Source organism: Mugil cephalus, chromosome 11 (genome assembly GCF_022458985.1).
Source record: "Mugil cephalus isolate CIBA_MC_2020 chromosome 11, CIBA_Mcephalus_1.1, whole genome shotgun sequence".
In the NCBI taxonomy this organism is placed as follows: domain Eukaryota; kingdom Metazoa; phylum Chordata; class Actinopteri; order Mugiliformes; family Mugilidae; genus Mugil; species Mugil cephalus.
Genome location: NC_061780.1, coordinates 4,775,414 through 4,794,240, shown reverse-complemented (window position 1 = coordinate 4,794,240; position 18,827 = coordinate 4,775,414). Strand labels below are relative to the sequence as shown.

The 18,827-nt window shown below is 41.3% G+C and overlaps 1 protein-coding gene and 1 long non-coding RNA gene across 4 annotated transcripts in view; one reads left to right on the top strand and one right to left on the bottom strand.

The window, feature by feature from the left end:
• The window catches only part of fhl3a (four and a half LIM domains 3a), a 24,782-nt gene extending 11,717 nt beyond the window's left edge, over positions 1–13,065 (bottom strand). The window contains exons 1-2 of one of the 2 annotated variants that reach the window (XM_047598845.1): positions 12,880–13,065; positions 9,236–9,284 (exon numbers count right to left, since the gene is read on the bottom strand). The gene's annotated coding sequence lies outside the window, so the exon portion shown is untranslated. The remainder of the gene's footprint in view (positions 1–9,235; positions 9,285–12,879) is intronic. The other variant, XM_047598844.1, reaches the window with a different exon arrangement.
• LOC125016375 lies at positions 13,045–18,827 on the top strand. 2 transcript variants are annotated; one of them, XR_007113677.1, is made up of 3 exons: positions 13,045–13,119; positions 13,626–13,752; positions 14,728–18,827. It is a non-coding gene; the product is annotated as an uncharacterized LOC125016375 (long non-coding RNA). The 2 variants fall into 2 exon arrangements; XR_007113678.1 differs by lacking the exon at positions 13,045–13,119 and adding an exon at positions 13,198–13,251.

Here is an 18,827-nt window from a genome sequence, read left to right as displayed (position 1 = left end):
GGCCTACATTTGTCTTCCTTTGAAGAAAAAAACCCCACTGCCATACATTAGTGCTTCACATCTGGTTTGCATTGGGGAAACTATGCAGTTAACTCCTGTGTGCCAGTGGAGGTTTTGGAGAGTCACTGCCTCGAGAATGCGAGAAAGGTTGTCTTTTTTTTTTCTTTCGTCCTCTGTGCTGGTATTTGCCGGTAAATGTTTAGATGGCAGAGGGAAAACTTGAGTGCGAGTGAGAAAAGAGAAAGCAAATCTTGAAAGCTAGCAAGAAAGAAACATCCTGACAATCTGCTAGTTGATCTTTGAAACAATTTGAGGTAGTAAACAGCGTGGAGAGAGGAATGTGAAACAACTGAGTTAAAAAGAATGTATGTCAAATAAGCAGTATACAACAAATTAATCAAATGTTGAAGAGAAACCCCAAGAAATGGGCTGAAAGATCATAGGGTAACAGTTACACTTACAGAGGGTCTGACTCAGTGATTTGAGGTGGCAATCTGCCGTTCTAAGGCCTCTATGTAGCTGTATGAGAATATTTACTATATTATTTCTCTTTAAACAAACACTACCATTAATCCCTGGAACCCTGTTACTCCAAAGTTTCCCATGGCAGATGTGTGCCCAAACAAGGCTATCTTTCCTGCTATCTTCACATCCTCACTGTCTTCCTTAATCTTGAGAACTAAAGAATGGTGAATCCCTCTGTAATCCGCTGCTTACCAGAGAACCTTCTTCTTTTTAGCACTTGCTTTGTTTTGTGCGCTGTTGTCTGAATGTGCCCCGCTTTACACATAGAGTATATGCAGTATGTGTACGAGAGCTCAGTTCCCATTCACATCTGAGCTGAATAAGGAGTGTGCTTGGTGAGGTCAGGCTACTTCCACTTGCACGCAGGCTGATTCAGTTACTGGTTTGCAAGATCCAGCAGAGGATGTTGTTTTCACAGGACCAACGTCCAGAAAGGGAACAGAAAGAGTCGCTCTGATGCAATATCTTCAGTGGCAAAACAAAAATAACAATTTTGTGTGCATCGCTGTGCCTTTGCTTTATGACTCAGCAGATGTCTCTCCATTCATTAAGATCTGAGGCACATGTTTTACCATACGGAGTTGCAGAGCTTTGTTGCCCATGCTTTTTGATATGACAAAATACTTATAATAGTAGCAGGGATGTTTATCTAATTCTTGCCTGCCTGCTATGTCTATGTCTTCGTTGTTGAACTTTGGCTGAAATGGGTGTTGCATAGCTACTGACCTTGATACAAGGCCTTATACTGTCTTTGCATTTGGTGCTCTTTAAGTGGAAAATTACCACTCCCATTTTTTTGGTAAGACTCAAAAAATGTAAAATAACAATATCACAAACACATTCCCACTGTAACCCTAACTTATCCACTAATACAACAAGTCTCAACCCCAAGATGGCCTCAAGACTAAGTCCTTCAGTCCTTCACTATGCAAGAAACAAAGGCAAATCAATGGCGACTGGACTGGTTGTGCTTCTTTAAGTTGTTTTTTGAAGACATGGGAGAATAGTTTTTTTCTATTAAGAACATGACCTGGATGACTGAGAATCTTCACAGTCCTCCACTACCAAACTAATTACACAATTATGTAGTATGCCTATGTAATTAAAAATACATAAAATTAACAAAAAGGTGAGAAAGCCCAGCGAACACGATGATAATGACCGCATCACCCTTTTCGCCTTAGCATGTTCTGACTTCACTACTGTTAGTGACACACTGACTAAACACTGAGGCTTTACTGCAAACCAAACAACACAAAATGGCTCCTGTGGACTCCTGGTCATTCCCAGGTGGTCCCATAATGTTGCTGAGTCAGCAGAATTATACAGGACATCAAGGAGCAGGGCTAAGGTTTCACAGGCCGCACACTCAGCAATCGAAGCCTGCCACACACAACTGTGCAGTGCACGCCCACGACTGCAAGCAATTATTTATAACCCATACAGACTTGTGGCTCGTGGCTGCAGTGATGGCACCTGACCTTGAGGTTAATGCCCCAGGTTTGTTTAAATATATGCCTCACCATCCCCAGATATGACTATTCACCATGTGAAGCATGGGGTTGTTTCCAGTCACTGTGTGCAGAAGGCTTTATACATATAAGCATTATACAATACAGGCTTTCTAATCTACATGCTTGATGACAATTGGACAAAAAACATTATCCATGACCACAGCACACCAAAATATTCACCTCTCTCCCCTGTTGACTCTGTAACCCTGGGTTCATGTATTAAAAAGTATTAAGTTGGCTCAGAAAACCGGGGCAGACCTGCCAAATGTGAACCGGCTGGGACGAATATCTTAGAAGTCATTTCCAGTATATGAAGCCATTTTTTCCCTTCGCAGACACATCTCCATGGCAACTTGTAAACAGTGCCCTCATTCCCCGGGACCATAAACCTCTTGGCAGTGACGTGTAGCTCTAGTTGCATCCTGTAGAGCACTGACTGAGGGCACAACCCAGAGTTTTATTAGGGATGCTGTGGCGATGTGAAAATTGATGTGTTATGCCATAAAATATACTGAACCCCTCAGGAAACTTGTATTATATTAAAACATTCCCAAACCTAAGCAAGGAAAGGCGATTTCAGACTATTTGACACTGTAATGCACATGTTGAAAAAAGGTCAAACCAAAATAAATCAACAATTCAACAGCACAGAGCAGTTAAATGCATAACTGGATATCGCCACACTGTAAAATCTTAAAGCATAAAACCAGCGATCTAAAAATAAATGTGATAATGTGGGGTGACCTCTGAAAAATCCTTGTGCACCAATTTCCTGTCATAAAAAGATAATGTCTTCTTCCTTTACTCTGGTATTTGGTCTGACACTCAAGTACAGGTTCACTTCATACTGGGCACTTGTCCCTTCCACCAGCGCCGGGTTGATAACAAAGACAAGGGTAAGGAACGCACACACACACACACACACACACACACACACACACACACACACACACACACACACACACACACATACCGTGCTTCTTCCTGTTACCCCAAACAGAGACATCTCTGGGACTTCTCAGAAAGACACGGTCACAATGAAAAACAGGCGTGTTATGTCTAAACACACTCTTATAGAAGGACAAACTCACTAAAACACCTGCAGCCACGTGTAGAAGTAGCCACACAACTATTACGCATGCACATGCACACATACATGAACTAGTAAAGTTGAGAGTAGATAGAGGGAAACAAAAAATAAACACAGCAGCCAAACTCAGGGACAATGAGTGAGTTGTGCACGAAGAGCACACACAGTGAACAGCTGCATACACGCACACCCACAGTTTGTTTGCATCCCTTTGTGGGGACTGACTGTTGAGCGCAATTACCTCTCATATTCGTGATCCCCAGCCTTTCTGCTCACATAAATGAAGCTGATAAGATCAAACAATCAGACATATTTAGGAAATGAGTTTCAAACAAAGTGGGAAGATGTTGGTAATAACAGTCCAATCACGCTGAAAGGAGTTCAAACCAGACAAACGAACTGGAAGTGACCGCTGCCAAGTTACCATCCTTAGTCCTCACCCTTCACCCCTCACAAGCCGACCAGAATATGGAAGCTTTTGTTATTCAAACAATGATGTCATCATTTGTGAGACTACTGGAGAGAGAGAGACTTAAACTGCAAGGGATGATAAAAATCTGTTTCCATTCAGACTCGAGTGAAGATACTATAAATTTGCCTTGACAATTCGGCATGCTGACGCAAAAAAGAACTGTGTAGGAACACATCACTTGTGACCCAAATTGTGTGATCCAGAAAGGGACCACCTCCTTTTCCTCTGTGCCTGTCTCCCTGTTTGCTTTGACCTTCAAATGGGAGCAAGTCCCATGTCCATCGGTTGTTATGGCAGCACGCTTTTATAGGAAACCAAACACACTGATGAATTGCAACAAAATCAGGAAGTGTATATGCTAATGGAGGTTACTGACCTGAAGGTCGTTTATCCCCCTCGCCATGCTTCCAGGAGAATGTCTCTGAGCTCTGAAATGCAGCAGGCAGGCTGTGTGGCTGCAATGAGCTCACTTCAAAGGTGTCCATAAATCATGCTGCCATGCGTCCAAGACTGCCTCCACATTTGGCTTGCCTCGTCCCTCAATCGCTCACCCAGCTACCCTTTTCTCCTTTTTCACTCTTCCAGTATAGGTCCAGACCTTGCGCCTTTATGTGTAACCAGTTCTTATTTGTCATTTGTGTTTTGAGCTTTTGTATCCACCCACAGTGTCAGAATGAGATATGTGTAGCAACCTAGCTGTGATCAAGGCGTGTTAAATCACTCAGTAGGAGAACAGAGGAGCAGTACACTGGTAAATGTTAACTAACCTAAAACCGATTAACACTTGTACCAAAAACATTACTCCATTTGATAGACAACAGATGTCAGTGGATTTATCTGGGGTTCATTTGAGGCTCAAGAAAAGCTCCAAGTACAGAACACATAGTACAGAAATCCTGTAGCTAGTTTCTTGACTTTGCCAGAAGAGAGCTGCAATCCGTCAGGTCCTTATCTCAGGGTGTCACACACTGGGATCTCTTTATCATGCAGCCATGCAAAACACCATTCATCTTCTCCACCTAATTCATTATCGGTGATAAAATGCAAAGTCCCAGCTGCAGTTGTTAAATGGAAAAACAATGTGAAAACAGGTGCTTTGGTAAACACTGATAGCGTGACTGAATTATGCTGCTTCCTAAGCAGACCTGTCTATCTTTTTCAATCGATTAACTCTCACCAGACTGTTGTCCAGATGCCTTTAACCTGCTCCGCTTTCCTATATAGGAACATTCTTGGCTAGAAGGATTTGGGAACAGCACTGAACACAAAACAGACACAAACAAACTGAAAAGCATGCTGAAGGTTTTCGTCTTGGCTGTATGGCCATTTCATCAATCAAGTGAAGTGTAAATGTATGTCAAGCATCATGTAAATTAACAAGATATATTTTTCTGCCTTCTTTATTGGGCCAGCAGAGGCGCAGTGGCAGAAGTGCATGAAGGTCAAAAGCTTCATGGCACAAGCTTCACGTATGCTGTGCACACACCCAGCAACATTCCCCTGACCGATTACCAGACACAAGACAGAGACCAGTACCCGTGTGAATGGATGAATGAATCTCATACTACTAAGACACTTTTTACTCCAGTCTTTTTCAGTAATCATTAAGCCTTAAACAGTTTCCACTCACCAGTGTTGAGAATGTGTGTGATGAGGATGAGGGGTGAGGGGTTTTAAGGGGGGCTGAATACTTCCACGGTGAAGTCATGGTGCTTGTGTCATTGGCTCTGTGCTGTGCTTTGCTCACCGTCTGGCCCGCATTTTACCCATTGATCTAATTTCCATTGCCAACATTGGATGTGGTTCTGTTTGAAGCTGAATGTTTAGGCCCATTAAAGGACTGGCAGAATTGCAAACGTATGAGGGACCTCAGGACAAGTAAAAAAAGAAAACAATTAAGTGATGTTTGCCAGATTCTGGAGTAAACAGAATGTTTTGGGTGGCATTCAGTGGAGTGGGAAATTGTAACTCTACACCTGGTCTTAACCAGCTTTCTTCATTCTTATTTTGTGCTGTTTCCAATCTGTTTACCTTTTGACAAATATCACTTCTTACAGCATATTCAAATATGAGCGGCCGGCCACTTGTTTGAACGGCTTCTGCTGCTCGCTGGGTCAGCATTTTCTGTTTATGTCCATGTATATAACATCTCTATGCAGACTGGTGGCAGAGATGTGTTACATTTGCACTTTACTGCTGCTAATGCAGTCAAGCTCCATCTCAGTAGGTGGTTTGGCCGACTGCCCAAGATATATACAGTAAAGCAAGCTGCTAGCTGTAATGTTGGTCCGTATCTGTCACATAATTCTACTGAAACAGCTCTGTTTCTAGCCATAGAGGCGGAGAACTGCACAATAACTCCAAATGCTTAGATAAGAGATCGCCCACAAATATGGTTAACTGCAAGAGGAGAAATCCACATTTCACTCTAGTGATGTTCCAGAAGATAGAAGGTTATGATTGGCAGGGGGAGAGACATTTCCACAGACACAAAAATGTATTTCTTTATGACTGACGACAGTGAGGTTCAGACATCTGTAATTTTTTTCCAGTCAAGTGAAATTAAATTGCTACAAAAGCACACCGAGTGGCTATTCTCCTGCTTCATTTTGCCATCTGTATATGCATTGCTGTACCACATGTACACTGCAGCAAGGGCTATTGTGTGTACCCATCAGTGCTTTTCCAGCTGTGGCAGAGACAGAATCACTACAGCTTGGTATTTCTATCATAAAGTACTGTGGGTTATAGTCTTAACATTATTGTACACCTAACATTGGTTATTTTTTTCTCCAAAATTTGATGTCTCAGATATGTGCTAGAAATTCGCTGGGCAAAGGAAGAAACCATGTTTAAAACACTCCATTTTCAGCGCTCCATTTGAGGACATTTGGTGCTCAGTATAATAAAATAAAACAAAACTGTTATTGCTACAGTCCAGTCCGGGTCACTAAATAACAGTCAAAGCAAAACAATACCTACCAAATTCTCTGGATCTGGAGGTCTGTAAATCATTTGGTATCTGCGTTAAATGTAAATGAGCTCCCTCTGCACTGAGTTATGCCCGATCAGCACAAACAACCTGAGCCCAGTAAGATCTGCTGGTTGAGAGCGCGCTGTCAAACAAAGCAGTGCTTCATTGTAATGATCTCACTGCACCCCTTTCAAGGAATTTAATTGCGCAAGGTGTGCAAGAGATGAAGCCAAATGAAATTTGGGAGTCGTAACATGTTCTTCAGCTCGTGTACATTTGTTGTGATAAGGGTAAATAGTTGTTGAAACTTCTACAGATTTATAGAAACTCTTGCAAGACGACGAGGCGGCTCGCAGTGTAAACTATACACAGTGCGGACTTGCATTTGTCTTCAATTGCACCTTTCGGCCCGTTGATTGATGTGCCTGCAGGCCACAATAGTGCACTCTGGCCACTCCTCTCCACCTCATCCTTTCAGTCTCTCTATTACCTACAACTGAAGAAGCCACAAAATCCCTCCTTAGCTCCCTGTTACTCTTCCCTGTCATACATCACCCTCATCTTCTTGTCGGGGAGCTGGCGTCCTTTTATAGCCACAAGAAGGACACTTTCTGCCATTTATGGCGCCTCAATACTCATGAGGGATGCTCTGTATCCAATGGAGGGGAGAGAAGACAGGAAAGCAAAGGGGGCTATGCAAACATCCTGCCCACTTCCTACTGCTATTCAATGCTACTTTGACAGCTTTACAAATTAGTGCCAAAAGTGTGCCCGAGCAGTGCCAACGCGCTCTCCTCTGTGTGTTTAGAAAAGGGCACAACTGTCATATACAGTTCAGTTCAGTGACTGACATAAATCCAGTTCGCCTCTCTGCGTGTAGCATGTCTGGCTTGTCTCAGCCTGTCTCCTCTGCAGAGGCTGTTGTCTCTCCCACAGAACCATAGAGACAAAAGTGAGAGGGTGAGATAAAGTAAACATGTGCCTGTAAATACCAGTGAGCAAAAGACATAAAAGAATGAAGACGGAGAGAGATGGCGCAAGACGTTCTGCGTGAGGACTCACATTCTTGATCACTTGCTAGTTTCATCATGCTTCAGTACAGACACTTTTGCTGTTTACTTCCAGCGAGGGGAATGCTCTAGCTCGCAGCTGCACTCCAAATAAACAGCGTTGTATTTATCAGAGACAAGATACTACACTTCTAATCTGAACAAGTAACAGCTTTTCATGAAGTCCAGCAAGCCCTTATGGTTCATGTATGCGTTGTGCAACACAGAGTATTTGTACAGCACCTTGCCATAAACCCAAACTCGTCTGAGTGCACTTTATCTGGTTCAAAAGTCTGGGTTCATTCTTTGCAGATGCGGTAGCCAACTCGTTTAAGTATCTGGGAAGCAATCAACACCACTGCAGTTGGCAAACTGAAGTTACAAGCCATATAAAGACACAACTCCCACAGCAGCAGGAGGTTAAGGTGCACATGCGGTAGTGGCATAGTGGAACAAACAGTGCACAAACACAGAGCCAAGGTTTCATTACCTCTCCAAGACATCTGTTATGAGAACAGAGCCCTGCTAGCGTGTTGTGTGGAGAAATATTTTGTTAACAGCCCTCACTCTCTGGGGGTTACGATGTTTTGAAAGGTGGCATTTTGAGCTTCGGGCATTGTTGCCTTGTTTGATGCCTGCTGTGTGTCACTCGTGGTGAGGACTGCTTGCCACATGCTCGCAAATTATTGCCCAATTAAGTCAGTGTACAAGAAGACCCAATGGGAATGATGACGACATTGTTGCTTCCATAGAAACAAAACCACTTTTTCAGATTTATGTAGGCGGCTAGTGTCTGGTAGATTAGCTAATCTTTAGTACAAGTCCCCATTCGATGGGTAGGAATGTCAACAATAACTAAAGTATATATAACAATTTAACAGTGTGCACTTCTGACAGAGGCCAAGATAATTGCAGGTCAGTGAACCTGAAATTTCCTCAATAACAAGGATCCCAAAGATTTGTTTCCAATCCAAGCTTTAAAGATGTGAGGTTACAGTATGAAGTGTGGGCCTTGACTCTTTCCTTTGTCAAGACTCTTTGCAGACACATATCAGGCTGGAATAACCTCTTATTACTTTGTGCTCTGGAGAAATTCTCCTCGCTCAACATTCTTCTCCTCAAGTGCCTCCATTAACCATAGCTTATCCTATAATTTAGCCACAGTCCAACATAACCATTAGTTATATGAATTTATAATACACATAGCATTACCAGTTGTATAAAACCACTGCAATTTGTCCACGGATTTGGACTTCCCTCTCCCTTCTCCCTGCTCCTTGATGCGACTTGCAACATTTTTTCTCAGTGAAGAAATGTTCTGTTGCATTATGTTCCCACTGAGTGTGGATGCCAGCGTATTCGCAAACCATGACATTATGCAATTCTTGAAAGGTGTGTATACTTTTTGGCAGAGATTTGTTGAAATCACAGCAGAGGATGGGGAGTTATAAGGAAATACTGGTTTAACTGTGATCCCATTTTCAGGAATGAACTGAGGCAGGTTAGGTAAACGATGAAGGCGTCAGTGAACGCTGCAGGTTTTGCAAATGTTCTTTTTCCTGTGAATTTGTACGTGCTGAACATCTCCATTGGATGATCCTACCCTCCTACCTTTAGGCAAGGGTGCAGAGGAACCGTCACGGCTGAGTCACCACCACCTCTGCAAGACAGGAAGTGATAACGCAGCAGTGAATGGACAGGTTCCCAGGACCCAAACAACATCTGCTTCACGCGAGACAGTGCAAAGGAAACAGTGATAAGGCTGAACCAGTATCCATTAAAGCAATGCGTAACAAATATAACAGACAGATGTGAGAACAGGGAATAAACCAGGTGAAAGGTGGAGTGAGGCAAAGCCTTGCCTCATACTTTTATGGAATATAATTAGTATTTAACTGGTAAATGTGTGGTTATGAGGCATCTGCCATTCTTTGCTTACAATGTGGTATTTCCTCTGAAAACAGCATTTCCTTTGAGAGTAGCAGGTAAGTACTAGGTATAGACCTGTAATTGCATCCCTAGAGGAACATAATTACCCCATTAGCACGGAGTCAGTTACCTTTAACACTCTTTAGCTCCCTACATAAAGTTTATGTTCTCTTTTCATAAGATTTCACATGGAGTAAAGACTGTGTCAGAGATTGCCACAGAGAGAAAGAAGACACGGAAGGTGAGTGAGGCAAGATGGCTGGATTGTGAGGGGGCACACTGCCTCCCAAAGGGGCCCTGAAAGGATCAAGTTTCAGACATTTACCAACAAAGCATCCAAGGAGGAAGTCTTGCAACCATCACAATAACACCACAGCACCTGGCCCAGCCTACACAGGAAATCTGAGGTCACTTCCCCACTTTCTGGGAATGCAGACACACTCTTGCTGCCAGCCACGCGCCCCGACATCCTACTGAAGAGGGAAATCGCTACCAACAGGAGAGACGCACATCGAAACTAAAAAGTAAACATTGAGCGTATATGTAGAATATGTAAATGATGACAAATCATATCTTTTTTCATGGATGCAGGTCACATGGGAACTGTAAAGTTAGTTTCCAGGCAAGTTCCATTAACACCAAAGCAGGAGAGAATAAATTTGCCTTATTTGGTCTTGCATTTAACACAGATGTGAAATTTCTTTAATCAGATGAAGTGGGTCATAGCTGGATTGGGTTGCATTTCTAAAGTTTGGTTGGAACAACATGAGACGGGGTTTGAAAGCAAGGTATGCTCCTTCGTAGCTGTTCAAGTTCTCAGAATTTGAGCCAAAACCGGACACAAAGAACACTCACATACAAAATACATGCCTGGACTAACTGTATTTGAAGCAAGTGAGGAGGCTTCAGTATCTGTAGTAACACTTTAAGCAAACGTAGCCCTGCGGTATTTAGCCTGATGTAACCACAAAAAAACACCAACAGTTCCCCATGCCCTCTGAAACACCACAGAGACAGGCAGCTGCATGAAGAGGAACGACTTCAACACAAATCTAAATTCTGCTCCTAAACCACCTGCAAGTGCTTGACCGCCGATTCCTCCATCATTATTGTTGGCCTGGTTTCAAATGGTGCCAACACATAAAACCCGCCGCAAAACCAGTCCGAGTCATTTAGTTGCAGTCCCGCTGGAGTTTAGACCTGGCCCCGGTCCAGCCGCCATGCGGGGCTAACCTTTGGAAAACACTCAGACCTCCGGAGAATGTGACCATGAAACAGAAAGGAGGGAGAGGAAGAAGAAGAAAAAAACAAACAAATACATTATAGAGCTCATGGGCTCTCTGTTAATGCAAACTTCCTAGATGCTGAACGGGACAGAATAACAGAGTTTTTGGCTTTGCCATAATTTCTGCTCGTTACAGTGACAAAGAGTTAGTATAAAAATAACTTGTCAGTAGTGAAAGCACAGCGTGATTCCTCAGAGACCAAATATCTTCAGGGTGTAAGGTCTGTGCTAACAGACAGACTGTGAATTTGTTCAAATATTGGCCACTACATCATAGAATAGACAATAGACATACTGTAGATTGAGTTTACTAGGTTTTATATGTTGAATCATTATTCAATCTCCAAGACAATCGTCTAGTCTAGATTCAGTCAGATGAAATGTATTTAACAACAAATCAAGTGAAGCTATTTTCAGCGACAGAGCATATCAGCATTTTTAAAACATGTCAGACACCAACTCCTTTGTCTGCTGAAAACTGAACAAACAAACTTGTCTTTTACCACAATCTTGTAGTAATTGTAATCTAAAGTGAAAGTTACATTTGTTCCACTCCAAAGGAATACTTACCTTGCCTCTACCTAATGTGACAGTGGGTAGGTCAGTGTTGTTTCTGCTGTCCCCAAATGACCAAGATCTCAGTGATGGCCGTTTTAAGAAATCGAGGAATCTTTTAATATGCAACATTTTAGATGTGAGTCTTTATTCTGAATCTATGTATGTTGTGGAGCCTAACATCTCCTAACAAAATAGAATTTGTGCAATGCAAAATTAGTTTATATATCCCTGCAAGTTGCTACAAATGAAAGCCAAGACAAGACATGTCGGTACTCTGTGTAAGGAAATTTAAAAAAAACAGCATTTTCCCATTGGACAAGCCTGAACACTTTGCTTTTCCACCATGCACACTGCACCCACATGACGCAACAAGTGAAGTGCCAAACAGTTGTCAGAAGGATGATGCTGTCACTACTACTACTGCTATTATACACTATGATGGGATGATGAATCCTCACAATAAACCCAGAAGTCATGGAAGAGGCACACCCATCCCAGACGTCTGTGGTTCTCAGTCATCCAGGTTGTGGTAAATCCACAAAACATGGATGCTTTAGCATTTTTTTGGACATCCCAAATGCACACTGCCTTATACCACTTCCTGCTACTTGGCTACGTTCTGCCTGAAGGACTTTGCTGTCTGGCCTTCACACGTTGCTCAGCTGGGAGCTTCTGTCACACACTAGTTGTTCCTTAATCCTTCCTCCATATAGTTCAGTGGGTCACACAAGCTAATCTGTTCCTCCACCGAAAGGATGTTGCTTGATTGTTTTATTTTGCCTCACTTGTATGTGTGAAATACAGAGGTGCACAAGTTGCAGGTGAGAGACAGGGATTTGTGTGACAGGAAAAGAAGAAAATGCCACAAACAATGAAGGTAGAAAAACACACAAGTCGGCAGAAAATCCTCTTTCTCTTGTGTGTGGGGGTGTTACTTCCTCAGGCTCTGTGTTTGACTAAGGTGTGAAGTATTAAGGCATGTCATAACGTCAAGCCCACGCCTGCTTTCATCTTTACACTCACAAATTTTTACCAGACAGTTAAAAGTCTGTGCAGAGTAATCATAATGTCAAGGAGTTAAATTATAGCCACATTAATACATCAAGATTACAGTGGAAGCACCACTACCTACTAACAGTAATTATAAAAACAATAATGAAGAAATGATTCACCTATTATTATTTCTAAGGTTATAGTGTATTATACCAACTTTACTGACTATTTTATGTGACTTTTTCCAGCTTTAATTACTATGGTGTATTTGAATGGCAAGTTTACTTATCCATAAATTATTATAAACTAAACTATTAGAAACTTAAAATGATAGTTGCCTTAAATTAATTTAAAACAACTATGATTTCATTGTTTTGTAAATTGTGAAGCATATCACGTAAACGGAAAAACGGAAAAACAAACAAACAAACAAAAACAAAAAAAAAAAAAACACTAAATCAAAGTAGGTAGCATATATGAAAAGTCCTACCAGGAGTAATGTCTGAAGTCTGGAGGCACCTTGACAAGCCGCTGCTCTCTCCTCTGTCTGTCTTCCAGATGACACTCAGCTCAGCTCAGGATCGGTTCGCAGATCGCTCCTCCGTCGGCTCAGGAGCGTGTCCGGCCAGCTGTGAAACTTTTGTGCTTCTTCTGACTGTAGTCAAAGCTCTGCGGCGAAGAAGGATGCAGCTTGCCGGCTACTTTTGTGCTACTACTGAGGAAGTTGCTGGTGAGTCACAAGATCCCGCCTCCCCCCCAAAAAACATTCCTCCCTCCCTGCCTGCCAGCCTGCCTCCCTGCCTCTCTCCAGCGACTTCAAACGAGACCAGAGAGAAGTCCGGGCGGTGGAGGGTAGATCCCAGTAGGACCCTTTGTCTCCGCTGTTTACGTTCTGCCAGTATTTGTAAAATTATACCGCTGTTAATTATTGTATGTGCTGCATGAACACGTCTGCATTCCATAAAATGTTGTCCACCACTGTAGACTTTTTTGTTTCACTGATCTTTTCTCAGTCAGTCATCCAGTTAATTAATAAATCAACCGAGATGGACTTAAAAAAAAAGTGTTCACACCAGATTACTATAATAAGAGGGAATATTAACTCCTGGGTATTTTCAATAAGTTAGAGTGAGCTACAAAACATGTCAGTTCTGCTAAGAAACAAGAACTTACAAAACAGTACCGAACAGTGTTAAGACCAACCCAGCTCTTAAATTACACTTCCCTCTTTTGCAGGACAGGCCCTTTCTCCAGTCCTGATGTTTCATTTCTTCTCATGACTCAACAAGTGGGAGTGACGTGTACCCTGGATGCAGCTGGCTGCCGTTTTGTCGTGAATGGAAGGATCCTTACATCTTATCACGTGAGTCATTATGGTTAATCAGTAAGGGCAGCGCACATTAAAGCACAGTATTGTTGACAGAAGCGCCACCTTGTATGATAGATAGCTTTGTGCCTGTGAGAGACTGCTAAGCTGAACATTATTGGTCATGGCGCTCTTGCAGTGGTTGGTGTTTTCAGTCTTATCTGTTGCAAGAGAGCAAGAGTTCACCCTATTATGTAAACCTTTATCATAGGAAATTGTATTGAGTTCTTTGTTAAACGGAAATTACAAATGTCTGTTACACCATATGTACGCAGGGATAAGTTTGAAGAAAATCTACTGGTTGAATCATTAAACTCCTAACAAACTACACCAGGCTCCTGAATACTTGCGAGCAGGCAGGAGGCCGCTTTAACATGACATCATCTGTTCTTTAAAAACAATACAACTAAAAACACATATTTACAGATCAAGTGTCACTCCCAAACCATTTGTACACATTTGTGTGGGAAAGTGAAAGAAATAGCTACAACAATAACAAAAAACAACAACTTTTCAGTAGAAATCCAAGCCACGCCTTCTTTCACACCTCCTAAATTTTGGTGTGAAGTGGGCATGCACATATCGAACTACTGGTTTTCAAAAGCAAATGTGCAAACATGTGCGGTGAGGTTCAGATGCTGCTCAACCATCTGACAACCTTTCTTCCAATGCAGTGAATTATTTAAATGATTCAGTGTTGATATTAAAGCAACTTTAAAGTAAAAGATCAGTATTTTGGGAAATGCACTAGACTGACAATTTACTGTGCTTTCTGGACTTATAAATTCAGAGAAACAGCTGAGTAGCAATCCATCCGAATGCATAGAGAAAACGTAGTAGATAAGAGGAAAGATTTGAAGACTCAAAACACAAAAATCTTTTCTTTTTTCTCTTTTACCTGTTCATGCTTATGTCATTGGGCACTGGGCATGCAAACAATGGAAAAACATTAAATATTCATTTTGTTTTCAGATTGTCCGAATGTGACGTGTCAGGATCACCTTGGGGAAATTTGTTAAAATAAGGCACATGTGATGTCTTGGATTCAGACGGGAACTGATTGGATTTTGGTGGTAATCACAGTGACTTCAAAACATGTTTGTGTCTTGCCATAACCCAACAAATTCATGCTGTAATTGTGTAAAAATGTCACTTGAAATTGTCTAACAGGATAAAATGATGAAGTGATAACTGTATATCCTGAAGGTCGATGGTCAACTACGGCGTGACGTGATGCTCCACAAAAACACTTAATAAACTCCATCATAATATTAAATTCAGGTTGGTGGAGGCATACAACCATGAGGTGGTAATTCTGGCTTTTTATTGATTCTTTTATAAAAACCAAATGAAGATTAAAAAAAAATTTCACACATGGAATAGCTCATAACTTTTCAAACATGTGACTCCTGTTTTTCATGGTCCTGTGACAGCTCAAAGATTGTGATCCATACTGGTCTGACCCCACAATGACTCCCCACAACCCCCTAATTATAAATTCTAATTTTACACTCAGAGGCGTGGTTCTTTCAGACTGTGTGCTACAAATTAGAGGATATCTCTCTGTCAAAGGGCCTGATGACTTCGTCACTGTGTCTCTCTTTGAAGGGTAGATTTTGTACTTTTTTACATGAAACATCTTTCTGTTTTAGTTTGGAAAAACAAGTTTACAGGTTGATACGAGTTAACTAAGTAACAACATTAACATTCACACATGACAGGAAAAAACAAAAAAACACATAAATGTAAATTTAGTCAATATATTTTTAGACCAAGAAGAAGACAGGACTAGTTAAAAAAGCATGTACTTCACCTAGCATGTGAACATTGATCAAAGCGTCTCAAGTGACTGTCATGTTCTGCTAAATGAAATTTAACTTAGTGCTTTACTCTTTCTTGGGATGTGCTTTCGCAATGCCTCAATGAAATTAACTCTAATGAGCATCATGACCCTCAGCACTAGACTAATGAGACAGTTAAGCTGTTAAATGTCTCACTTTTATGCACAGCTTGTCAAACTATGTGTCTGTTTTCTCACATACGTGATGACAGCTGGAATAGCATGGTGCTACAGTATAAAAAATATCCTCATATGCAGGAGTATGAAGCACACATCTCACACAATCAGCAATCTATTGAAAAGCCATCAACCATTTGGAGCTTTTGATAACATCAGCGGTTATAGCTTTATGTTTTACGGAGCCTTTCAAGTTTACTGAGCAACATCTGAAAACCTGTCCACTCCTCCGTTCTTTGCTGCTGGGTATAAAACCAGCCATGCCACGAAAAAAAAAAAACTCAAGCAGAGAGAATGAGTGCAGTAATTTTAGACAATCTAGCTTTACAAGACTTTGTGGTTAAGGGATTATAGGGAGAATCCCACCCAGGAGTGCACCTACACTGCACTGTAGATGAAGCATCAAGAAGAAAACGAAAAATTCAGCATTCAGTGTGCTACTTAGGTAAAAGTACACAATTAAATATCAAGTACAAGAACTTAGTCTGCAAAAGAATGCCAACATTAGGTGTTACTTTAGTAAAGATTATGTTATTAGGTTGATGAGTAATATGTAAGAACTATTTTACAGGTGGAGCTGTACAGTAAACTTGTAGGGCCAGGAACTAAAAGGTTCCCCACACTGGTAGTTGTTTAGATTTCCACTGTGAGGTAGAGCTGCAAAGATTATGCAAAGTAGTCTGTCGATAGTGTTAGATGATGCAAAAGACTGTACAATAACCATAAAGCAAAAACACGGCACCAATAGTAAACATGGAGGACATACGATCCACTGTGTGTGGGTTCACTGCTTTACATATAATGTTTACTTGGCCAACGCTGCAAAAGCAAAAGCAGCACAGCAGATTCAAAATGGATGAAATGTTAGCCTTAACATAGCAAATGAATTTTGTGAGCTATTATGGAGACTGACTGAAATGAGCCCACGTCAACGGACACAAAACGCTCAAGGTGTTCAGCCAATGCAGCCCGTAACCCCAAAGTTCTTGTAACTGGAAAAATATAAATAAAATTAAATACGAATCTTCAAAAATGAGACTTTTTCATGTTAAAATGATTTTCCCCCAAACGTTATCCACTGCACTCTGGATCTTGGAAATGTGCTATGTAAGGAAAAACACTCTAAGTGGAACTGCTAACACTCACACATCAGAAAGGTAACAGAGGTTTCCAACTAGACTGGTGAGGTCAAAAATGATGGGAAGTCTTAAGTATTTCACATTTTACAAGCTCTTACCGTGTGTTTGAATACATTCTTAATCTAGAATGTCATTAGTAACTGTAGCTGTCAAATAAACATATGAGGGTGAAAAGAGGGGGCTCAAGTATGCAATTTACGTCATTTGTTTTACAGGCTGACATCTGTATCTTTCTGAATCTTTCCTCACTGCATGAATTTAAGGAGATGCAACTAAACAACACAAGAGGAACTCCTGGCTCAGGAATTTTTCAACAGGGCTGGTCAGACGACTCGCTGTCGATGAGGACCAACCATGGTCAAGGGAGACATACCAAAGTCCTGAGATCAGACCAAGTGCAGCAGTCTTACAATATGTCAGCAGTGTTATTTTTATAGGGTCATATTTGAAAACCGAATGGCTCTGCATCTGCCCAACAAGGGCATTCCTCCATTACTGACCCTGGACAAACCCACAAGCTCTTGTGCTCCTGTTTTTGCATCGGCTTGTTACAAGCCTCTGATTTCCAAAGTAGTATTTACCCCCGCTGTGGCTCTCTAGGCGTTTCACTTGTAATGATAAATACTCACATGAATTAAACAGCACGGAGCCCAGTAAGTCAGAACGCAGACGTTTAACCTGGCTGCCGACTGTGTTTGCCCAGTTAAACACATGTTAGTGGGTGAGTGCATCAGTCAGGCCTTGGGGTGAAACCTTCACAGGAATCGGGGGTCGTTAGCCATCAGACTGATAAACAAGCCTGTGACATAATGTGGAAACACTGATGCCATTCATAGGTCTCATCACTGGCAAAACATTCAGCATGCCGGGCAAATGTCACACATATAAAACAAATTCCTTGTGGTCAGTGGGGGGATAGGGAGCTTTCTTGGGGGAAAAATGGCTGTTTAGTGGAATATCACTCTCTGTCTTACTGGCTTCTTCTTACATCCACAAGGAGTTGGGAGTCTGGGTGAGATTAGACTACTGGTGCCATTGTGGCTTTGTCTTTGTCTCATCCTACAATATCATGTCAGGAAGTGGATAGTCTTCTCTCCCAGAGAAGAGAAGGGACCCCCTCATCTTGTAAAGTCGAGTTCTTGGAGCGCTGTTTTTCTGTAAAATGATGAGGAAAAAATTGCACAGAACCTCAACAAGTCTACAGTACGTTTAATTTGTCTGAAGGTGGGTGCTGGATAAATCCAGATTTTCTTTAATAGTTGGACATTGTTATATGAGAGCGTAGGTCTTTTAAAAGAACTATTTGTAGGTAATATCTCAACTCTATTGGCCTGGCCATAAATTAAACCAGCGGTTTGAAATCCCAGCACAAACATGCAATAAACGTTATTATTGGAAAAACACAAACTTGTTAGCAATTAGCGTTAATGCTGAACTCTGGCAGATACTGTCCCTATTATAATGACCAAAGCAATTTGATTTATGAACTGTACAGCCAAAACATATTAAGCCAGGTCAGTTACTTTATGTGGACTCTCCCTTGTTTTGATCCTTTTCATGTCTAGCCTAGCTTGTAGACAACCTGAGAATAGCAAATACTTAGTACAATGGCCTTGTAGTTGGATAAATGAATCTTATTTCCGAGGCCTATAAAGCAACTTTTGTAGAGCTCCATATTTAGAGTGAAATTAAACATTACAGGACTTAAAAAAAAAAATTCTAAATGACTTAATAATATAACAGAGGTTGAAAAAGTACTGAGATTGTTCATAATATAATAATAAAAAAATATATACTTGCTTACATGTGAGTTTTCTGCATTGTTATTTCATTGTTTCTCCATCGCTACTGTTATTATTATTATCATTATTATTATTATTATCATTATTTTGACTCCACAGTAAAGATCACACACA